Raw genomic sequence first — 22,865 nt, 5'->3', positions numbered from 1 at the left:
AGTCTGGCAGGCCACACATTCTTTCAGTCTCGCCGAGGCTGGCAAGCAGCATCACACAGGTGAGAGACACCAGGTCTCGGGTTTAACCCAACAGCGAGCTTCACCCATCTGAGTCTGCAGTGTCTGACAAGGGGAAATGCTCCCTGGCATGCTCTCATCTTGCAAACAAGAGGGTTGGGTGTGCTTCTTCCAGAAGACTTCTTTCACCAAAGGTGTTGTTTTTTCTCCCATAAAAAACTCTGACATGGATACCTCCCTCTAGTTACCCAGCACACAGTAGCAAAGCCTCCCGAGGCTGAGCAGGACCCGGGCATGACAGAACACCACGACGGACTCTGTCAAGCATGGCAAACCACTGAGACCCTGCTCCCACACACTTATCACCCCACTTTCTCTAGGGCTGGCTTCAAATTGGGCAGAAGCACAGACACACAGACCTAAAGATCCCAGATTCTGAAGCACTGGCCCTACTCTGCCTGAAATCAAGGTAATTTCTAATTCTCTTGGATGTCAGAAAGATTTATCCAGAGAGATCTTATTTTACAGCCTGTATCTTCTGGTGTATTTGCTCTTTCAGTGCTCTGGGTTCACAAGATACTGCACCCTCCCTAAACTCTCTCTCACCCATGGAGGGCTATAAATTATAACAATCTGCAATGCCTTCAGCTATGGTTCTGTCCATCATCTGTGCGTGGCATTAACCCTGTGAAACATGGTCACCCAGGTCTGCATTTCCCAAGCTTTGAATCGTTATCCATTGCTAAAGCCCCTCAGACAGCCAAAGAATGAAGCGCATACAGCAGCGGCATTTCTAAAGAAAACTTGATGGCTTTCTGACACCCGACACATGCAATTCCCAACAGAGTTAATTTAAGCTAATTCCTCAAAGGCTGAGATGAGAATATCCCCATAAATTATGTTCCTGCTTCATTCCAGACAAGGGCGGCATGAATGCATTACACGCAATCTCCCAATTTACAGTATTAAAACTGGCGAGTCAGTCAAGGAGACAGCATAAAGTTACTTGAAAGCTGAAATTCATTTTCAGCCCCGTTGCATCTGTACTGTAACCTGAAAGGTTGATTTTCGAGGGCATCTTTCATATTCCACACACAGCAGGACCCATTCAGCAAGAGAAGAGCCTTCTCCATGTATGTGACATGTGTTTGGTACAGCAGAGCCCCTGCTTGGGGGATTTTGCTGTGGTGCAGGATTTGAAGGCCATTTTCGAGGCAGCTTTCAAAGATGTCTCTAGAAACCTTTGAGTTTCCAAGACATACAGAAAACTAATGCAGAGCCAAGGGAACCATAACTCTGCTGCCGTCACAGAAAGCCAGGGCTGATTACTGAAGAGGGTGCACACTCAGACACACACGCACAAAATCTAACCTATAACACTGCAACTGCCAATCTGCTCTCATTAACAGAGAATTATTTTTAAAGCCTGTGTTTTTTTGGACACAGTCCTAATGACAAGTTATTTTTAAATGGCACTTTAAAGAAATAAGCGCATTTTGTGTGCCATTCATGTCACTCTTTTAGGGACTGAAATATCATTGAATTCTGCTGTAGGGATCATGTCAATTAAAGTCGGATTCAATAAAGACTGCCCAGCTTCTGTGCTGCTCAAAATTAGAAGGACTGAAAATACATTTCTGGGAACTCCTACTGCCTTGCAGAAGCTCTGGACATGCAAACACTGGAAATTATTTGAGCTGTGGACTATACCCAGTTAGTTATCTGTTGCAGAATGGAGTGCTTCATGTTGGATGCAGGCAAAATAAATACCCACATGAAGTAAAGACGAAAAGCTTAGCCCAAATCAAATAGAAAACCTGTGACAGAACCAGGGTCTTGTGAGTCCCATCATTGCTTAACCCCAAAGCCATGCTATAACCAATGGACTTCAACATCGTATGCTGTTATAAATGAGCCATAGAACATCACTACTACCTCACATTTTCATTTATAAGGTATTTATTTTAGTCATGCAGTATTTGGCAATTAATGTTTGCATCAAGTTCAAGCCCAAGATGGTGAATCTGCAACAATCTCACTAGAATCCATAGACTTTAAGGGCTCAGGAAGATTCTAACCCTTTCACCTGACCTGCACAACATATAACACAGTTTCTGCCTTAAGCCCGTAACTCCTGACTGAGCTATGACCCATCCTCAGGGAAATATGCAGACTCAACATAAAGACTTAGATGGAAAATCCAACTTGTCCTTGAATTACTGTTCCCAAGGTTAGCTGCCTTCCTTGCCCCAAGTCCTCCAGCTCTAATTAAACTGACTCTCATTTCCATTGTCACCTTTTCTGCTAGAATGAAGCACCACCTCCTAGTAGAAATTTCTTCCATACACAGGTACTCCAAGACCACAATCAAGTCATCTCCTAACCTCTTTGATCAGCTAAACCAAGGAGGTTTCTGTATAATAATATATTCACCACCAGCTGCATTGTGAGTCTGTGCATGCAGGGATGCTGCTGCTCTGTAATGAGTAGCAGTTGATGCTGCTCAGGTCACCTGAGGTTCAGTAAATGTCCACACAAATGCCCTTCACCCAGAGCTAACACAGGATTATCTTTATAACACAGCTCAAGAACAACAATAAACCCATACATATACTTTTCCTTTCATCTGGTTGCTTCGGAAAGAATAATTCATTAATGAAATTCTCAACTCAAGAAGTATTAAATGTATTGACACAGCATCCCAAATGCATTTAAATCAGGTAATATTTACCTATAGCAAAGTACCATAGTGATTTAAACACAGTTTTTAATGATTAAAATTTGTGTTACTAGTTCAAACTCACCGAAAAGCGACCCCTTTAGGACAACACATTTTCATTTCTATAAATGAAAGGTGGGAAAAACATTATTCGTCAGTGATACGTGAGCAACATAATGTTTTGTTCCTCTCTTCTACCCGAGAGATAATGTTAATCCTTTTGATTTATTCACAGCTCCTTTACTAATACTGTAATAAATGGTATTGACAATTGAACTCGCTTTTGTAAGAAATTCATTCTATTTGCAGCACCTACAGTAAGAAATGCCTTCACAGTCCTGACAGGAGATCTAAATAAAATTAAAGAGCTGAGAACAAAGGCTGTAGAAAAATCAGATAGGCATAACTGATTAGGAAAATGACTTGCTTATATGGGGGCAATTTTTGTATAAGTCTAAGGCAACAGATACACATAAAAATGTTGGGGGGGGTTCAGTTTAAACACATACATCTTCAACTGTACAACACAGAGATGACTGAACTACTGACAACCATACACTTCTGGCTTTGAAAAGGCTGGCAAAGAAAGACCTGAATCAATTTAATATTATTAAAATGCAGAGCAGTTTAAAGATACTATCCCCAGTGACTTACTGATGGCTCAATTGCTGTTACAATCTATGCAAGGCTTTGAGTGATGAAACTATATTAGTTCCTGCCTTGTCTCTCCTTTTCAAAATGGTTTCAGAGGTTACTGCTATCATTGGCTCATCAGTGCTCAAAGGAAATACTTTCAGAAGCAGAACTAGAAATGTCTCCTCTTGTATTACCAGTATGTAATTAGGGGAAAGCTGCATTCCTTTCAGCTGTACACACAAAGTCACACAAAGCGTTTTCTAGAAATGGACTTAACTAGGGTCAGGCAATAGTAATCAGCTATAACTCATTCAAAAGCATTCAGAGGAATTAATACCAATTATGGGCTATGAGCTAATTTAGTCATTTTTCTAAACAATAAAAATAAATAAATAACCCCCCCCACTCTTGTTAAGAACGGAGCACCTGGCACAACACAGCGCTGCCAGCCTGCCACAGAGAGTCATCTATTACACCCCTGTGGTGCGTTTGCAGCAAATCCACAGAATCAGCAATAGCTCAGGATGAGGCACCAACCCAGAACCAAATTTGTACTGTTTAAATACCGACCTATAATTATTCTCAGGCAACAGTAGCAAAAAGCAGCCTAAGGTTTGGTTACTAAAATAATGTAATGTTACACAATTGTACAACAATAATTATAATGGTCCTAAACTGCCAGGGCTATAGCAACTTCCCTCTAAGCTACATGCTTTAGGAAGAAAGAGAATATGGACTATATCTGAAATAAACAAAATCCTTTCCTGTGTGGGGAGTGCAGGAGAAAGAGAGATGCCTGTGCTACGCGGTGCAACCACCTTTCACTTGGTCCAGTGGCACTGAGCACACATGCGCCAACAGCTCAGCCAGCGCAATCAGCAGGCTAAACTGTCAGCTTTAATGATTTTGAAGTGTCTCCCAGGCAAACTACCTCATAATGAAACAGCGCTTGCTCTCGGCTAAACTCACAATCCCACACAATAGGACCACCAGGAGCTACGGCACAACCAAAACCTAGAGGCTTGGCTTTTTGAAGGCATTTGTTCAGTTGTCTTTCAACAAGTGCTAAGCAATGTGTATTTGTACCTGCTATTTATTAAAGCTGGTTCAGGAAGGAGAAGGATTCAGTGCCTGCTTCAAATCATTCCCCCTATAAATGGTCATTTTTACCCACAATGAAAATAGAGGATTCCCAGTGCCAGAAGGACATAGCTTGAGTCAGAATAATCCCCCTAAAAACTCCCTGCACGGTGATGAAAGGAGTTCTTCTGAGAAAAGGGGAGATTTCAAGCACAGTCATCATCTCTTTGTTCCATGGAAGGCTTTTTAGTCTGCAAGGAGAGGAAGAGCTCAAAACAAACAGTAAGACATGGAGATACTCACTCCCAGCACAACATGTCATTTCCTGGAAAACTTGCAGTGGGAGTTAATGTTCATATTTTAGTAGATAGCAGAAAGAAAGCATAATCTATATTGCTTACAAATGAAGAGTTGCCCAAAATATTTCAGTCCTCCAATTTTCTTTTAAAAGGGCTGGAATGCTAAAGAAGGCATGTTGCTATTTCTAAGGAATGCTACCTGTTCTGCAGGGATGCAAATCAAAATTAAAAAGAGGGGTGATGCAAGATTTTCAGCCACCCATGGGATGTCTCCCATTGACTTTCTTCAGAGCTCAATGGTAAGACAAGGAACAAAGGCGGGCAGAGAAACTGGGTATATATTTTATCAGGAAAAGTAAGCACAGGCAGCATATGGTGGGGAATTAGATTATCTGAGGTGTGAAGATGTCTCTGTGAAGCTAAGGACCTCTGTGTTGGCGTCCACTGATCAGCCTGGAGGATGCGACAGTGCCAAGTGAGGGGAAATGTCAGGAAATTCAGCCCAAAATGTTTCCTGGCCATGCCAGCTACCTTCTCAGCCAGAGCATGACCAGACCCAGATGTGAGCAGTCACCTTGGGATGTCACGAGTTACCAGTGATACACAACAGCAGGTAAAAGCAACATCATACCAGTGAATCATGAGATTAAAAGGAAACAGATATTATTGTGCTTCAGGTGGAAATACGCTTTGTGGAACTTTAGAAAAAGGTGTCTTTCTGCATAAGGACTGCGCTCTGCTTGTCTCCCCAATCTGCAGATACTTTAACCCACCTCTTTTGTTTATTTTCATTTGCATCTCAAGGCCAGAGTCAGCCTGTTCAAATCCTCTGCTGCACAGTTTACCATATAGTCGATGGGATAATTTTGCAGCCAGTGTTCTGCTTTATGATCCCTAACAAGATTTAGACTGTTCCTTGCTTTACCTCTGTGATGACGTGGCAGATTCTGCAAAGAGAAATCTTCAAAGAACTTCACATAATGTCATAACAGAGGTGCAGAAACAAGCCAGATCTGGACTCCCGATCTTCCCCGGTGAGCTCCACTCTATGAGCAGCCCCTCAGTTATTCCTCCCCTCTGCTGCCCAGGGAAGTCCTTGCACACCTGATACTGGTTTTAATACAGAAGAATGCTTGAGAAAACAAGCAGTAGGGCGTCTCAGACCTCTCAGTTCCTGATACCATGCCTTCCACAAAAATCTGGAATTTCCAGATACGTTGTGAAGCTGCTGCAACATCCTTTTGCAAGATGAGTGCACAAACTTAAATCTGAGGCAGATCAAGGAATCACCCTACACAGATGCCTCTTTCCAAATACCTGGCGCTATCGTCCAAGTCTTTTAACTGAGTCCAGCGTCCTGTTGGTTATTATCCAAGGCTTTGTTAGACATGCAAATGAGACACTCATCTAGGATCTTCTTAGATGAGGACTTCGTGATGCGCTGCCTGCCTTACAGTGACAATGAAAGAGGTTTTTTGCTCATACTGGAGACTTGCTGAGTGTGCATAGAGAGCAAGCTCTCAGAAACCAGGGTTTTGAGGAGCTGACAGCATTCCCAACTGACGGCACACCAGTTCGCCTGTTCAGCGAAACCACTGTGAACAGCAGTGAGTAGGCAGGCAGCCAATGGAGATTGCTGCCTCCTGTACTCATCTTCACCTTCCTTTCATCCTGCAACCTCACTTACCCTTCTCACCAAAGCCATAGGCTTCAGGCTGAGGCTGGCTGTCTGTTTATACATTATTATTCTGACCTCCTAAAAGGAGCTCTGGACACTGCTAGAGTGCAGAGTAAGAAAGGAAGTTACCATTTCAGAATCAGCATCTAACACACCCCGTGGTATCTGAAACACTAGATTATCCCAACAGTCATGCTAAGAACTAGTTTTCCAACTAACTGCTGAGAATTGTTGACATTTTGAAACAGGTTCCCTGATGGATTATTGCAATCAAGTTATGGAAATGGCACTATTTAGTAGTATTTATTAGGTGCTGCAATACTGCAGAGTTTAAACATTATCAGTGAATGAGCCAGACAGGTACTAGGTAATAACCTGGAGCCACTAAATATATACCTTCTCTCTGTATTATTCATCCCCCTACCCCAACATTTTGTGAGTCTAAAATATTTTGTCAGCTTGAAAGTATCCTGCAGCTGTAGGAATGGGAAAAGCGGGATTAAGAGATGGAAAGAGAATAGTAAGGGAGGAGAAAGAGCTCACAGTAACTCATGGAAAACTGGCAACTGAAAGGCTGAATCTGCCAGTGTCATCCTGGAAGTGAGCTTTTACAAAATAGTTTCCTGAGACAGGGCCTTCAAAAGGGCAAACAGCACTGGACAATCCAACCTGCCATTAGCCAAGGAGATGCAGCACTGACTCAAGGTGATGACAGAGCCTGAAATCCCAGTTGATCTGCATGGGCAGCAAGAGACACACACCCAGCACCATGCAGAAGAGCAGAAGAGCTCATTTCAGTCCACAAAGTGGCCAGCATGATGCTGTATCCACAGTAATAAACCTTGCACAATGCAGCTGTATTATTCTGCTTGTTCCAGAGCCGACCAGCTCTTCACTGTCCAGCATCAACTTGCTCCAAAACATGAAGACTTAAATGCCAATACTTACAATTTTAGAGTCCAGGATGGGTTCCCCCATACTGCATTTGAGCATTATTTCCACATGCTGCTGTGTTTTGCTAAGCCATTCTGCTCATTTCCAGGAGGATCTCACAGGGTTAAGGAATTAGCCTGGGGCATGGGAAAGTTGAGCTTCATTCCTTGATCTGCCACAGAAACCCCAAGTGCCACTGGGCATATCACTCAACGCCTGTGCATGGGTCTCCTAACAGTAAAATAGGGATAGGAACCCTGTGAAGGTGTTGGCAAGAAGATAAAATGTATTACCATCTGGGAGGTGCTGCGATGCTGTGATAAGAAGGGCCATGCAAGAAACTTAAATAAACAGTTTCAAAACTCTCAGCTTTTTGGTGCTTTCTCTTCTACACTTGATTTTACACAGCCAGCTTCAGTCTTGTTTGCTCACAGTTTCCTGTGATCTTTACAATAGCAGTTTGCACCCTGTGTTTTAAATGGAGTAAGTAGAAATCTCCATAGTGCTTTGAGGCCAGTGCATCTAAGGCTTTATACTTTGAGCACGAGAACATCTGTGTCATTTCCCAATGCTATCTCATCAACCACAACATTCACCCTCGGAGCATACCACCAAGTGAAGCCTCTTCCAGAAATGCTACATCTGTAATGATTGTGAGCTCTATTTTGCCCATCAGCACTCCAGCAGACTTTTTAGGAGCAGGAAGGAGAAATATAGACAAGTCAATCCCCAAAAGCCTTAGAAAAAGAAACCAAATCCCATAAATACTTTCTAGGATCAGTGGTTTAAGCTTCCATAGGCACTGAAGAGCTACGAGATGTCATGAAGTCACTGCAGGAAGATGTAAACAACCATGAAAAAAACCACTGCATTTCAAAAGATAGGGTACTTCTAAAGCCATGGCATTCTAAACAGAATTATCTGATGCCAGCATTGTTTGTTTGGTGTCTGAGGTCTCACATGCAGGGCAGCCACAGCTTATCAGAGAAGAGTTGTCACCCATTTAGAGAGAAGCTTTAAGCTAACAAATTCTTGCACTATGGAGATACCAACCACATGTGAGAATGGGGCTGATCGTACTCATTTTCCACTAGTGAAAGCAGTTGCAAGCACCCCTACCTCTTTCTCCAGGATTAGTACCAATCAAACAGCACAAGGAACAAATAAGTGAGCCAAGCAGGAGTCCTAACAGTATTCCAGTTATCCAACATGCATATATATACAGCTAAACACATAACAGATTCAGTAACTTAAAAGCTCCACATTACGTGGCTGAATTAATCCCCACTTCCACCCTATTAGAGGATGCTTAAGAGAATAAGAAGCTTTCAGTTATGTTCTGTGCACTGGGGTGAACTGCATAGAAAACCAGTGAGAAAATGGTAAGAAAGAATTTTTCAGTTTCTGAAATTACTTTGCTGATGGGCCAGTGTCATGTAACATCAGTTATCCTTCTGGCCCCTTGAGAACCTGTGAATTACAGTTAAATAAGGCCTAAGAGTTCATTCCTTGACATTAACCATGGAATTGTGGTGACATATGAAGAGTCGACTCATGTTACGTTGCTCAACATTTACCCTGTGCCAGCCAGGAACATGCTTGGATAATCCTGTCTAAGTCGTTACAAAACCAGCAGAACTCAGGAGGAAAGGCTTCTGCAAAATTTGGCACCATTCCAGTATCAGCTTCCACCTGATATTCAAAACAGGCAGGTAGAAAATTATCCAGAGACACACCGTCACGTTCTTCCTGAACAAATGCAAGAGGGACTAAAACACTACTTCGGCCAGTTAATTTAAATGTAAGTATTTTCACATTCGTCCTCCAGATTTTCTGGAAGATGCACAGATTGTTTTGCTGTAAAAGAGACCTGTGTGTCTGAGGGTTTAGAGCTGGGTGTTAATATTTATTTTCCTCCTCACTCTGTAAGATTCAGAGGGAGTCCAGCTTGTCTCATCATGCCAACCTGTCACTTTATTCTACCAGGCCTCCTATGTAAATAAAATCACCCAGTGGGTTTATAAGGTCTGCTCACAGCAGTGTTATAACTAATTACCCACAAAAAATCCATGATGGTGCTCAGCAGAGCATGCTCAGAACTGCATCTCACCTGATATCCAAAAAAATTCACACACATTACAAACAGTAATCCCCAAGGTCAGTGCCTCTCACAACAAGATGGGGTTTGCTGTCACGTAACAGGAGACACATCAGACATAGCTCTTACATGGCATGATCTGCACACTCAAGACACTACTATCTTTACAGGCTACAAGGAGTCAGCAATCATGTCAGTGCTTCTGACATTGCAATGTCCATTAGAAAGATGTATTAAGCTTTATTATAAACAAATAGGTTTTGGTAGAAGGAGCCGTATTTCAATTACTTAAGCCCTAATGCCAAACTTGGTCTGCTTCAGAAGCAAGATAATACAGCACTCACAGTATATTATCCTTGCTTTTCAGTAGCCATAGATAAGTATCATTATGTCACTGTGAAAAAATGCACTCAATTATCCTACGTTGTTATTACTTAATCTGCGTTTCAAAAAAAGCTTTAGATTGAAAAGATGTTAGATAAAGGCTAAGTATTGTAGATAAAGGCATTGCTTCACTGAACATATGCTGTAAAAGCATGAGCTGTGGTTGCACACATTTAAATGAACAAGGCTCCTCTCAGCACTTTTCCATACTGGCAGAATCACAGCCACAACGGGCTGCTTGCACAAGAAGGTTGTTGGAGCGCTAAAAGCAAAGTGCAGAGGTAGGCTGGGGAAGGAGGCTGCATCATGTAGGAGAGAGGCTTTGCGAAGACCTCCATAATGCTTGGCATGCTGTCCGACACATAGAGACTGGGTCCCCGCTCCCCACTAAGGTCTGTTCAGGCACCGCAGATTGGACCAAGTTGTGTATGGCATGACTGAAGGTGATGGCCCAGCCTGCAGCTTTCTCAAACGGTAAAAGAAGCTGCATTCAGAAGAGCATGGCAACCAGATCCTTACTTTTTACACAGTCACCAGCGAGAGGTAGCAGAACTCTTACTTTGGATACCCATGTTTGGATTACAGCTGCAACCCCGTGTCAGTGTTGTGTACTTTAATGGTCCCATAAAATGGGTCTGGCACTGTGAATTGACGACAAATCGATTGAAACCAGATGTCATGAAAAATGCCTTTTCCAAGTTCAATGGCACACGCACGGTCTTAGCATGCCCCCAGATAATCTGACTTCTGTGCTCCAGTCTGCTGCAATAAACTAATTGGGAGGATAAATATTTTGTCTCTGCATTGTGAACTCCTTTGGGAAAAGAGCTTTTTAATTGCATACACAGCCCATGACTTGATAGGCTCTAAATCTCACTGGATGATGTGCAAAGTTATAGTGGGACCTCAGCTGAAAACCCTGAGCTCATGTTACTGTCTGGATTAGCAAAACTTCAGACTATTAAATTGTCTGTATTCTTCAGGCATTGCTGGGAGTTTGGTTTCCTCACTGAGCTAAGCTCTTTTTTGGCATAGTCAAAAGAAAACAAACAACACACCATAGGTACAAAAGCACAGAAGTGAAAGCAGCATCAAGCTGTTGTTTAGCCAAGCCAGCAGATGCACTGGCAATATTGGCTTTGCAGGAGAGCAAAGATGGCCAAAGCCTGCGTGCTCAAGCTTCATCGCTTTGCAGATCTCATCATAACAGGCATATTTACACTGGCTTCACCTCATTAACACACCCTGTCAGACCCCCCTCTTCATCCTGCACATACAGAGCAAGACCCCAATTTGGTCAGCTCGTAATCCCCAAGGCAGATAAAAATGACCTCAAAAGGCAAGCCTGATTCATGGACTGCCATTAGACGGTCCCTGGGAGGACGACTGATTGATCCTGTTTACCTTTGGCACTGCAAGGCATTTAACATCAGGCTGGGAGAAGCGCAGCTCTGCAGTTCCTCTAATGGGCTTCAGGACAGAGTTATTTGTTTAGGAGCATGATAAGACTTTTCAGACCACTGGCTCCCAGGGCAAGGCTCTGAAAGCCTATCACAGCACACACAAAGTCACAGCACTAAATATGCTCTGCAGAATATTACCAAGAAAACCTGTCCCTGTTATATTTCCCAGTCAAAATGACAAAAAGCCCAATAAATCTTACAGTGCTAACCTCAAACCTTTTCCAAAAACTGGCAAAAGAAGCCTGCAGCTCAGGTACAGAAGAGAAAAGTTGAGAGCAGACTCTCTTGGTGACTAATGCAGCCGAGATAAACATCTAGATGCTCACTAGAACATACAGTATCACACGCAGATTAAAGGCTCCTTCCGAGATTTTGCAAGCAGCCACTAACTCCTACCCAGCCATCTATTCAGAAAGAGCCTCTGACTTGTCAACCAATCCGTTTCCTGCCAGTGCCACAGGCTGGGTGATACAGATCTCTGCTGTGTTTTGTTATGAGAGCTTTGATGTATGAGTCTGCCAACAGCAGCAGCCCCCTTTAGCGAACAAAGCCACAGTCTAGCCAGGCTCTTTGCCAGTTGTCCAGGTATTAGGTTCTTTTTTCCAGCTTCGGGGCAACCCTATCACTAACCTTTTCCTGTCACCTTTAGCAGGGAACCTTCTGCTCATGGCCATCTGCTTCTTCCCCCTTTCAGTGCGTTCACCTGAGCGTTTGCAGCCATTACACATACACTGGTTTGCATCAGTCACAAAAGCTGTAAGCCGCCAATTAACAGCCTCGTGCCTTCTAATGATACAACACTAAACTAAGACGAGAATTAGAGGGAACTTCCTCAGAAATGGTTTGCAGCAGGGCAGAGCAGCCTTTATTACTGTTTATATAAGGGTAGCACCTAGGAAACTCAGCTAGAGGCTGTGAAAACAAACAGAGAACTTGGGGAATGAATTTAATATGGAAAATTTATAGTCTCTAGCACAAGACAGAGTAGGTGGATGAGGTGTAGTGTAATGAGGAGAACACAATGATTTTCTAAGGATCAGAATAACCTGCCAGCATCCTTCACTTGTCACTGCCAAGTTCCTGTACCCTCCCTCCTCAACACCACTTCAAGAGCGTGAATGCTGGCAGAGGACTCAATAGCAAAGACAGTGCTGCTTTGACTTTCAGAAGACCCATGTTGCAAAGCACAGGAGAACATGTTGTCTGTCTTCAAAAGGTAGCTGAAGATACTGCACCTGCTCAGAAGGTTTCAGGCTAGACAGCATTTCAGAGGAATTCACCAATTCAGCAAAATCTCAACAAGGTGAGTCAATTTTGCCCAGGTTCCCATGAAACTTGTACAGGGATCCAAACATAAGAAACCTGCTGAGTTTCCTGCCTGGTCACCCATCTGGTTCCTCCACCACTCAGGTTTCCAGGGCCCTGGGGCAGCCTGCTGCCAAATAGGCTGCTTCTCAAGAGGGGATCTCACTGCTCACATACTTCTCAGTTTGGGGTGTCCCAGATGTTAGACTGTCTCAGGGGCAAATCACAAGAGCATCCAAATCACGGAGAGTCCATGAAACTCAGTGGAGAGGCTCAGTGCTCCTGAGATTGGCTCTTGAGACAACCCACAATGCAAACTGATGCACTATTCCCTTTTGCAGAATTTCTGCCTGGATGCGTTTTGCTCCACTTTGGAGGGAATTCAGCCAAATTTCATCAAAACTAAACTTCTTCCCAAACCAGAATCATTCTTTTAAGCCCATTCCTAGCAGACACCATCACAGGACAGCTGTAGCCATTTCCCTCGCAACATCTGTCCCTCTGCACATCAGTCCTGTTTCAGCTGCTCTCAGGTCAGAGGCAGAGAGCTTCATACCCTATACAGCCCACTGGAAACACTGCAGGGATACACGAATCAGTCAAATCTAAATTGCTTGGTCTCGTAGGAAGATGATATAAACTATCTTACAGTCCCAAGGTCTCCAAAGGAGAAGAGTGAGGTAAAATCTCTGTAATTTATCTGTCAGCTCCTAATGGAAATATTTGATCTGCCTGAGGACTACACACCTGATACTGTGAATGACTACAGCTTCATGGGTGGACCCCGGTGCTCAGACCAGCTCATCAGATGCACAAAGAAAATGGAGAAAAAGGAAGAAATTCACTTGGAAAAATCAGTGCCTAGACAACTTTTTTTTTTTTTCTACAGTTTACTAGAAATTATAGGGGACAGATTTTTCAAAGATTGAAATGGGATTGAAGGGTACTTAGAGTGTACAAGAGGTTTCTTATTCCGCTTCATGTAACACTGGACATTTCTCACTGCTCATGGACTAACAGATAGCAGCAGTAGCTGCTGTGCACAGACATCTTGCTTACCCTATCCAGTCAATGACAGGTGCCACTGGGAGCCTAACTTTGTCTTCATTATGAGAAACATCTTTCCAGAAGATCTGTGGTGTTCCCAGAGACATACCTGCAACATGTCAGGCAAGCACCAATGCTCCTCCTTGGGATGCAGCTGGGTGTTCTGTAAAAGCTGAGAGCTCTGCAGCACACTGTGGGGAAGTTCTCCTGGGAATCATCTGTAGGAGACACTGACACCAGCTGTAGGTTTATGTAGGGCTTGAACAAACCATCTGTCAAGACCTGCTTATTGGGATGTTTACACACAAAATCTGCCTTTTCATCAGTGCACTATAAGTGGTTTCTGAAAGCAGCCCTGACCACCAAGAAAACAGTCTCAAAATCAATCAACAGGAATAAAAGTGGATCCAGCAGCCAGAGGAATCAGTTTCCAGCACAAGGACCAGCTACATCTTGCCCAGCATCATAGCTCCCATTTGTCCATTTTGCTACCCCTCCTAATTGTAGATCAGTAAATTTGGGGGGTTTTAGATTAGTATCAATGAGGACCCTTTGGCAGGCCTTTTGTTTCCTTCCCCCCACAAAAAAGCATTGACTCTGCTATACAGTACGGATGGGGATTTATTATTTTCACTTCTTTTGCTGTGTTTCCTGTTCATATTATGACACTGGTGTTGAGAAGTTCATAAAGGGGAGAAATATAAGAAAAACTTTTTTTTTCAAATGTGAAATTCATTTCATATGTCCTATTTTATAATGGATCCACAAAGTTTACTTAGAACAAAGACATAAGTGCTCTGCTCTGAAGTTATGAGGAACACCCCACACCTGGATGACTTCAGAGGAGAGTCAATAGGACAGAGGAAGAAAGTTAAAATATCCCACTGTAATGGCAAAGAAGAGAGAAGGGAGGAAGGCCTGGAGTGCCCACATTAGTGTGTAAGTGAGCCCGAACTACCTACCTAGGGTGACGGTGGGCATCTGCAACAGGCCCAGGGGAAGATACATACTCTGAATCAAAATCCTATAGGTCAGCAACAAAAGCCTCTCTTAGGGCTAAGACCATCTTTGAAGTGCAGCAAGTCTTAATGTAGATCAACACAGGAAAAAGAAAGCAGCAGGGACTACAGTAGAGATCACTATCTCCATGGCAGGGGAGGGGAAAAAAAGGAATTTGACATTTAACAGTAATAATAAACATTTCTGAGCATGCTTCCTCCTCTCCCTGCAGGAACATCTTCACCCTAAGTAGTGATGGACTTCAAGGGGGTTGAGTCAGATCCAAACCTCCCAGTCCCGATATCGCTGTCTGAAAAATATCTCGGGGTAGCTGTGGATTGTGCAGATACAGGGTTGCTTCCGTATGTCCTGCACAGTGTTAAACAGAGCGGTGTGTTGCCCCAGTGTGTTGTTCCACATCACTCAGAAGGCACCTGTGAAAAACTCATATGTTGCAGATGAGAAGGGTATAGGTTCTCTTCCTTCCAGGCAACCGAACATCAAAGAAAGCACTAACATGAGGTGTTTGACAGGAGAAACAAGACAGAAGTTCAGTTTCATTCAGTGCTTGTGCTTTTAATGATAAGCCAATATGTGTTTCATGAAGATTTAAAAAGCAGCAAAGGAAACACTTACCAGGATGAACATGCTGTCTGCTGTGGCCTGGAGGCACGAAGGTGGCTTGAGTGACAGCAGACACTGTGATATCCAGGTCAATACCCAAAACTACCCTTGACCTCACTGACCACCAGGTGAGATGGCTGCTCACACGTCGCAGTCAGGCACTGCTCCTGTGGTTAGTGCTACAGCCTTTGCAAGCTGCTCCAACAGGATCTACAGACTGCTCTCTTATCAAACCCAATGGATTTCCTGCTCCACTTCTTTCCCAGCCTTTGCCCTGCACTGGGAGATACAGAACATGATGCAGCATTGAGGACTGACCTGATGTCTAGAAAGAAAAGGCCATCAGCATGATTTTGTCTTCCAAGGCTCTGGATTTTTAGCAAACTCCTACTCTTTCCTGAGATCATCTTCCCAAGAGAAGAGCAACTACAGGAAGAGAGTCAAGAATCAAGGAAAGAAAACTGTAATGAGATACAGGTCTAACCTGCGAAAATGCTGGGAACGTCTCCTTTTACAGTGGGCCCTTCCAAAAGGAAACCAACCCACTGTAAATAACGTGTCTGGGAAGAGACGACAAACTTTTAACCTTTTCCTTGCCTCTACATTTTGCTCAAACTGCAGCTTTCCTTGAAGACAGGCAAAGTCACCCTCTCTACCTACCATCACTTTTGTCTCCAGCTCTGGGTAGCCCAGAGATCCCACTGCTTTAGCCAAGCACTTGAATAGTTGGAACTCCAGACCCTACAGGTTTGGTGTCTGTGCCTGGCCCTCCCTGCCTACATCATTCTCCCAGCTCTGCCTGGATATCCAAGGGAAGGGAGCAAATATAGAAAGGGTCATTCTGTCTCTCCCTAAGTGCCATTCCCAGGGTTCACACGAAGTTCTGTTATTGGTACAGAGCACAGGCACATTCACACTCATCTCCAAGTGTTTTTAGCCCAGTGTCTTCAAATTCTACAAATAGCAAATGCATCTCTTCCTTTAAAGGCATTTCTTTCCATTACTGCTTCAAGCACAGACTGAAGACAATGCTTTTCCTGAGTTCAGATTAACATCTTGAATCAAGTTTCATCACACAGGGTCTGACTTTTAAGGGAATGCACAGTCCTTACAACATTAGCCAAAAGAAGTCACTGGGATAGCTTATACAGACAGACATAGGACTTTTGCAAAGGTGAGGGAGACCTTGATCCACCAGCATTCCTGAGCACCTGCTTAATTCACCCCAGCCATGAAGTACCTAAAACATGCTCTGAAATGCTTCACTGAGTAAGAATGGGCTTAATCACATGCTTAAACACTTACTGCACGGGTACTTCAGAGATGAAGATTGATTAGATTCTTCTCCTCCCTGGACCTCAGGCTTCCTCTCCTCCTCATGAAAATCTCATTTCTGAAGACACAAGGCTCACAGAATGTAAGGAGACACAGGTAACACATTTTGCAACAGGTTGCAAGTTTTCCAGCTTCCTGCCCTTGACCACAAAAGACTTGAACTTTTATGGGGAGAAAACACTTAATTTGCTTACAAAGCCATTACATCATAAGGTCAGTGTCCAAATCATACAGATTTTCCTTCAGTATTGTCATGAAAATCTTAGTTTCTAGGACTTCCAACTCCTTTTAAAAGAATAAAAGCCAGATTTTCAGAGCTTGGCTCAGTAAAATCAAGTTATTAATATTAATATACTTTATTGATCTTAAAAGAATACAGCATGGAAACAAAGGCCATTAACTGAAAGAGAGGTTCTGTTTATGTCTGTTTACATTAACAAGTCATTCAGCACAAAGGGAGCAGGTCCAAACTGAGGTCCCCACAAATACAGTGTACACAGTTCAAGTGTTTACTTCAGCCTAGATTTAGTCCGGTCCTCAATGTCATTTGGATCAAACTTGTTCACATTTTTTGATAGGAAGCTATTCTAGGGAGTCAGCACTGGTTCAGACCCCCATGTACCTGTCCAGGCAGAAGCACATTTTCTGTGTCCCTGGAGTGGACCATTTGTGCTGGCATCCCAAAGTCATCTAGCTAGCATGCACCAAAACTCCTCTGCTGTCCAAAATCAGCAGAAGTAGAGAAGACCACAGGACTTGCTTCCAGACTGCTCTATTGCTCAAAAAAAAAAAGAACAAATGTAGACACAGAGGAAGAGAAAAACTCCAAGGACAGCAGAGTCCTAAGGCAATGCGCAGTAGATGCACTCTGTCACTAGGTCAGTTCGTTTGGCATGGAGGTCAACAAGTTTTCCTGCAGTTTAGAAGTAACTGTAGGATGTAAAATTGCTGCCCAACAGTGACTCCCATGGTAGACTAATACATGGATTATATATTAGTAACAGTGTTTGCATTACAGGGGGACAAAACTCACTGCAACAGAGCACTTCATCACAGACTGCCCATGTGAAAAGGTAGATGGAATTATTCTTCCATCAGACAAGAGTGATCAGAAACACCTCCACAGTTTGAACAAATGCATGCCACCATCAGCCAAATGTGCAAAGTGAACTTCTTTGCAAAGCAATGCAAAACTCTTCTTCAGCAGCAGTTGGGAGAACAAAAGACTAATAAAGAGTGAACTCAATTGCATAGACAACTCCCATCAGCTACACCGAGATCACAGGAACATAGCAAATGGCCCACTGGGTCAGCAGGATGGTGCATTTCCTCCAGCTACTGGTGCTTCAGCAGTTGCAGGAAAAGACAACCCTTAAGGGGCGCACGCAAGCCTGGCCACTATTTGTGGTCCTTTCTCCTCACACTCCTAGCATCCACAGTCACTGCCTGGGAATGGTAGAGCACACATCCTTCCCTACCTACTCTAACCCCTTTGAACTTGCTGATATTATGTCTGCCTCGCTATTTCCTGTGGCAGCAAATTCCCTGCTGTAAAACACACTTTCTATCTTTCTATTATCCCTTTTAAATGGATTGATCATTTGTATCCATGTGTCCTCATTCCAGCACTGGGGGCTTTTTAAACCCCAGAGCAATTCTTTCTCACTATAGACCTCCATCTATAATGTTTAGTTACAGAAAGAAACATCATGCCATGCAAGGAGCCTCAACACAATTCCTTGGAGGTTCAAAGAAATTCAGAAGAAAAGCAAGTTTGAAAGATGGACCAAGTTTATGAACTGCCTCCATTGGTCAGCAGTACCCTCTCTGTACTGTGGACAGGACACTGCAGACTTGAGACTGGTTTTGGTTTTTGTACTAGCAGCTCAGTTGTATGTGTTACTGTTGGCTACTCCAAATGTACGCATTAGGTGTTGAAGTTATTAAAAATGTCTTTAGATGTTTGTGTTTCCTCAAAATATTCATGTGCTTGTTCCCCCCGTCCTGCAAGAAGTCTCAAGCTGAGGGAGAGCTGTACCCATGGTGGTGAACCATTTGCTCAGTAGTGATCACAACTAACAAAAGCCTTCATTGTCCATTGTGGCAGAAAGGGATGCAGGTCCCTCGACGGCTTTGCTGGCTGCCCCCTGAGAAGTGCCTGAACTTTCTCTGGGCCAACAAACATAGATTTGGGCTTAGTGAAGGCACAACACTCCGTCGTGGAGAATCTGTTGCAAATCCTTATCCAGGATAAACCCTAAGCCAGAATAAACCTAGAAAACTTGTAAGGGAAGGACAGATTCCCTCTGAAGCCACAGGACTGGAAAAGCTGCAAAGGGCTGGGACCTTCAATCTCTATGTAAGGGTTTGTGCTGGAAGGTCAAAACAGACCTAGGGGACTGAAGCTTATCACTTCTCCCAGTAAAGTACTTGCAGGACTTGGTCAGATGGTTGAAGCACCTCAGCCACTGGCAGTCCTGATAGAGGCCTTGATCATTTAAACCAGTACTGGAAGAAATGAGGTGATCTTAGCCTAGTCGAACTTACTGACCTAGGCATTAGACTGAAACACCTCCTCTTTGAGCCTCTCCTGAAAATACAGATGAATCAGGATCAGACCACTCCATGTATATGGGATTCTTCATTCCCACCTTCCTTCAGACACAGCTGTACAGACTCTTGCACCACTGGCACATCAAATTTCTCATGACAAGTGTGAGGTCCACAACAGGGGCCCCACGTAGCTGGGACATCTAGGCACAATGCCAGGGCTTCTCTCTGACCCCACACATGCACAAGACACAGCTTGCTTCGTTATCTGCTGACCCACAGCTGGTGGCTGGGGTTAGGGAGCAGAAGGCAGACCCAAAAAACCTGCTGGAAGGCAAACCACCCAGTGATACCCTCATCCCTTTCAGGTGACAGCACTTCAGGGCATGCATGCCGCTGATTCCTGCAGTGGGAGAGATGGTACTTCAGAGTTGTGCAGCAACACCATATAACCTGAATCACAGGGAACCCAGCAAAAGGGAGTCTGCTCTTACTCTTTATGTTAAGCATGTGCTTCTGTACTTTCCTGTACTCAGCTATATATGGAGCACAGGGGCAGCTAATCCCAAACCTTCCCTCCACAAGCTGCCCCCACCTTGAGATAGGCCCCAGTGCAATGAAATGTTCACACTTCAAACTTCCAAAACCTACCATAAACACTGGGGATAATTAAAACATGAACAGTATAAAAAATGCACTGGCAAGGACTCAAGGCTGTGGAGCTAGAAAGCCAGGTAGCTTTAAACAAGTGCCAGATACTTAACTGGTCTCCAAGATTAGCAGATGTTTTTCAACCTAATGTTACAAAAACTTAGATGTGTTTCCGAAATCAGAACCGGAGAAGAGAATGTGTGTTGTGTGTTTGGACTATACCAAGTACTTTTCAAGCACTGTAATACCTTTTATTAAGAGAAAAAAAAAAAGGGGGGGGGGAGGGGGGAGGGGAAGGAAAGAGAGAAAAACCTGGGCCTATTTAAAGGATTCTGGATGTTTCCTCAATCATGTAGGAAAAGGAAAATTCCTTCCCCAAACTGGAAAGACTCAAATGCAATTAAGAGGGCAATAGGATCAGCCCATTTCCCTGTCTATTCTTCAACAAGAGTAACGCAGAATAGAGTTGTTCCAGCTGGTAACAGTCTTAGCGATATTAGGTGATTATTTTATCATCTATTTTTAATCAGTTACCTAAAAAGTAACTGTTCAGCAGCTCACTTCTGAAAACTCATCATCCCAAAGCCACTGGTTAGTTTGTCTTCTCACCAGTGGCTCCTTTATAGCTAGAGAGGCAGAGTGCATGTCTGAAGATCCTCTGCTATTCTACTACACCTTTGAGGAGATTTACAGGGATTTGCACGTGTTTTTCTCACTCAAGGAGAGATGATGTGGGATGATTAAGAGATATTCTAGGAAAGAAACAACTAGTTTCAACAAGCTTCTTGACATTCCCTCCTTTTGATATGACACCCATCAATTATTAACAGGAATACATTAAGCTGCTGCTTAACCTTAGTGATTACATGTTTAAAATCTCTGCAGTGGCAGCCATTGTCCACTAATTTCCAGATGAATCATTCTACATCAACATATAAAATTTTTGTACATGTATATATATAGATAGATATATATAAATAAGCTACCCTTCCACGGGTAAAACAATGGGAGAGTTGCGACCAGATTAAGGTGAGTTACAGCTTGTCCTGTCATCATGGGAGATGGAAGTGCAAGGACTATCTGGGTCACTGAATCCAGAACCTTGTGACCATGCTTCAAAATCCCTTACAGAAATTGGCATTCCTCTAACAAAAAAGGGGAAAACTGAGAGGGACATTTTATAGATATGGATTTACTATACTGCAGATTAAAAAAAATAAAATCTGCCACTTAGAAAAAGTGTTTCCACTTTCTCAGAAGCTGCTCCCAGAGAAATTTAATTCTGAGTGGACCTCTTCCTACATTTGCAACGCAAGGAAACCTGAGAAGAAAACTGCTCTGCCTTCCAGGTGGGTGACAGCAGAAAAGACAGAGGAACCACAAAGGAAGGTGTCTGCTCAGACCCTGCTATAGAACAGACAGCCTGCACGTATGTCCCTGAAATTCCTACAGTCACAGCATCCACACCAGTTGCATGGCCACTGCTTCACAGATGCCAGAGCAGATGAACCTGCAGAAACCAGCCCAACCTCTGAGCCTGCTCCATCAGTCATGCCTGGCATAAACCTCCAGCCTCCCCCCAGGCAATGTCAATGCTGTTGCTGTGAAGGGAAGCAGTGCTGTCTAGGGTTAGCTCCTTTCTCCTGTGCTGGCGGACTCACCTCCTGTCCTATGGAAACAAAGAAACTGAGATAAAGACCAGTGGGTGACACAATTGTCACTTCTTTCCATAACCTTGTTAGGGTTGTTACACAGTCAGCTACCACATCTAAAGAGAGCACCAAGGACAGCAAGTCTATGCTCTCCTCCACCCAGCCCAGCTCCCAGAGCACACAGTTCTTAGGGATTCATTTACTGGACATTTCAGGGGGGGCACCCTTTGCATTACACAGATCTATCTGGTTACAGAAGCCTGCCATCTGCCTCTGCGTTGTACCAACCAAAGTGCAAGCACCCTGACAGCAATGAAGATTAATACAACATTTCTATCTGTTCCACATCATGAGCTGCCCATAAGCAACAACCTGAAGATGCCTATAGCAACTCTATCTCACCTTGTCCTCAAAAATGATGCAAGTTACAGAAAGAACAAGAGGATCCATGACAATCCAGTTCCCTCCAAGAACAAGTCACATTCACAGCAACATTTTAAACTTGCTCTGTTTCCTGCATGGCTAAATGCAAGGAACGTTAACAGGTCACATCACAGATACCTAAGTGGTGCCAAAGCCAACATAAAACCATTGACTGGGTCTGTACCAATGTAACAAACTTCTAAAAAGTATTAAAACAGACTGTTTATTACAGCATATGATGTGTTATATTAATTTACACAATGATATATATATAAAAACAGCCATTGATGATGTACAGTAAATTGGACATCAACGGGAATATTAAAAACTACTGATACTCATGCACATGACATGCATATGGGTTTTTTTTCTTTTTCAAAAGCAGTTTTACACAATATACTGAAGTTACTAAGCCTTGGTCAGCTGCTCCAAGAAGTTACTCTGAATACCACCACCATCCACAGTGGGACTCCCAGGAGACAGGAGTAGCATGTACTCCAGCGAAGGCAACCTAACCTCAAAGACTAATTGAACAGGAGCACTTTCCTGGTGGGGGGTGGCTGGGGGAGGACACGGGGGTGAGTTTCAAGAAGAGAACAAACAAATCAGAAACAAAAAACCAACCAAACAAAAAAAAACCCACAAAATAAAACAAAAACAAAACAAAACAAAACAAAACAAGAAACCAGGCGAGACAGCCAGGAAGAAGTTCAAGGTGTGGCAACAGGAGCAGCAGAAAGGGACAAGCAATACATGAAGACCACCTGCACTCCCTCCCACTTATCCCCTAAAAACTTATAATCTGAAGCTGTTGATATCCTGTACAAGACCCAGAACAGGAAAATCTAGGCAAGGGAGATCCATTCCCAGGAATATTAGCCCTATTTCAAATCCTTCTGACACCATGCACTGGAGGCTGTTCACCACTGAAATGGCAGTGTTACCTTTTCTTTTTAAATGAGTATAACGGT

The 22,865-nt window shown here is 43.4% G+C and overlaps 1 long non-coding RNA gene across 1 annotated transcript; it reads right to left on the bottom strand.

The window, feature by feature from the left end:
• Positions 1–14,263: 14,263 nt before the first annotated feature.
• Positions 14,264–22,550, bottom strand: LOC133273834 (uncharacterized). Its single transcript, XR_009744944.1, has 2 exons — positions 16,585–22,550; positions 14,264–15,601 (listed from the first exon to the last, which is right to left on the bottom strand). It is a non-coding gene; the product is annotated as an uncharacterized LOC133273834 (long non-coding RNA).
• Positions 22,551–22,865: the final 315 nt, after the last annotated feature.

The sequence above is a fragment of the Pezoporus flaviventris genome, unplaced genomic scaffold (assembly GCF_033815535.1).
Source record: "Pezoporus flaviventris isolate CSIRO_AGI_PZ_B2104156 unplaced genomic scaffold, CSIRO_AGI_Pfla_v1 ptg000035l, whole genome shotgun sequence".
NCBI lineage: Eukaryota > Metazoa > Chordata > Aves > Psittaciformes > Psittacidae > Pezoporus > Pezoporus flaviventris.
The sequence above is the reverse complement of the archived record's forward strand: the minus strand, read 5'-3'. Positions and strand labels throughout refer to the sequence as shown.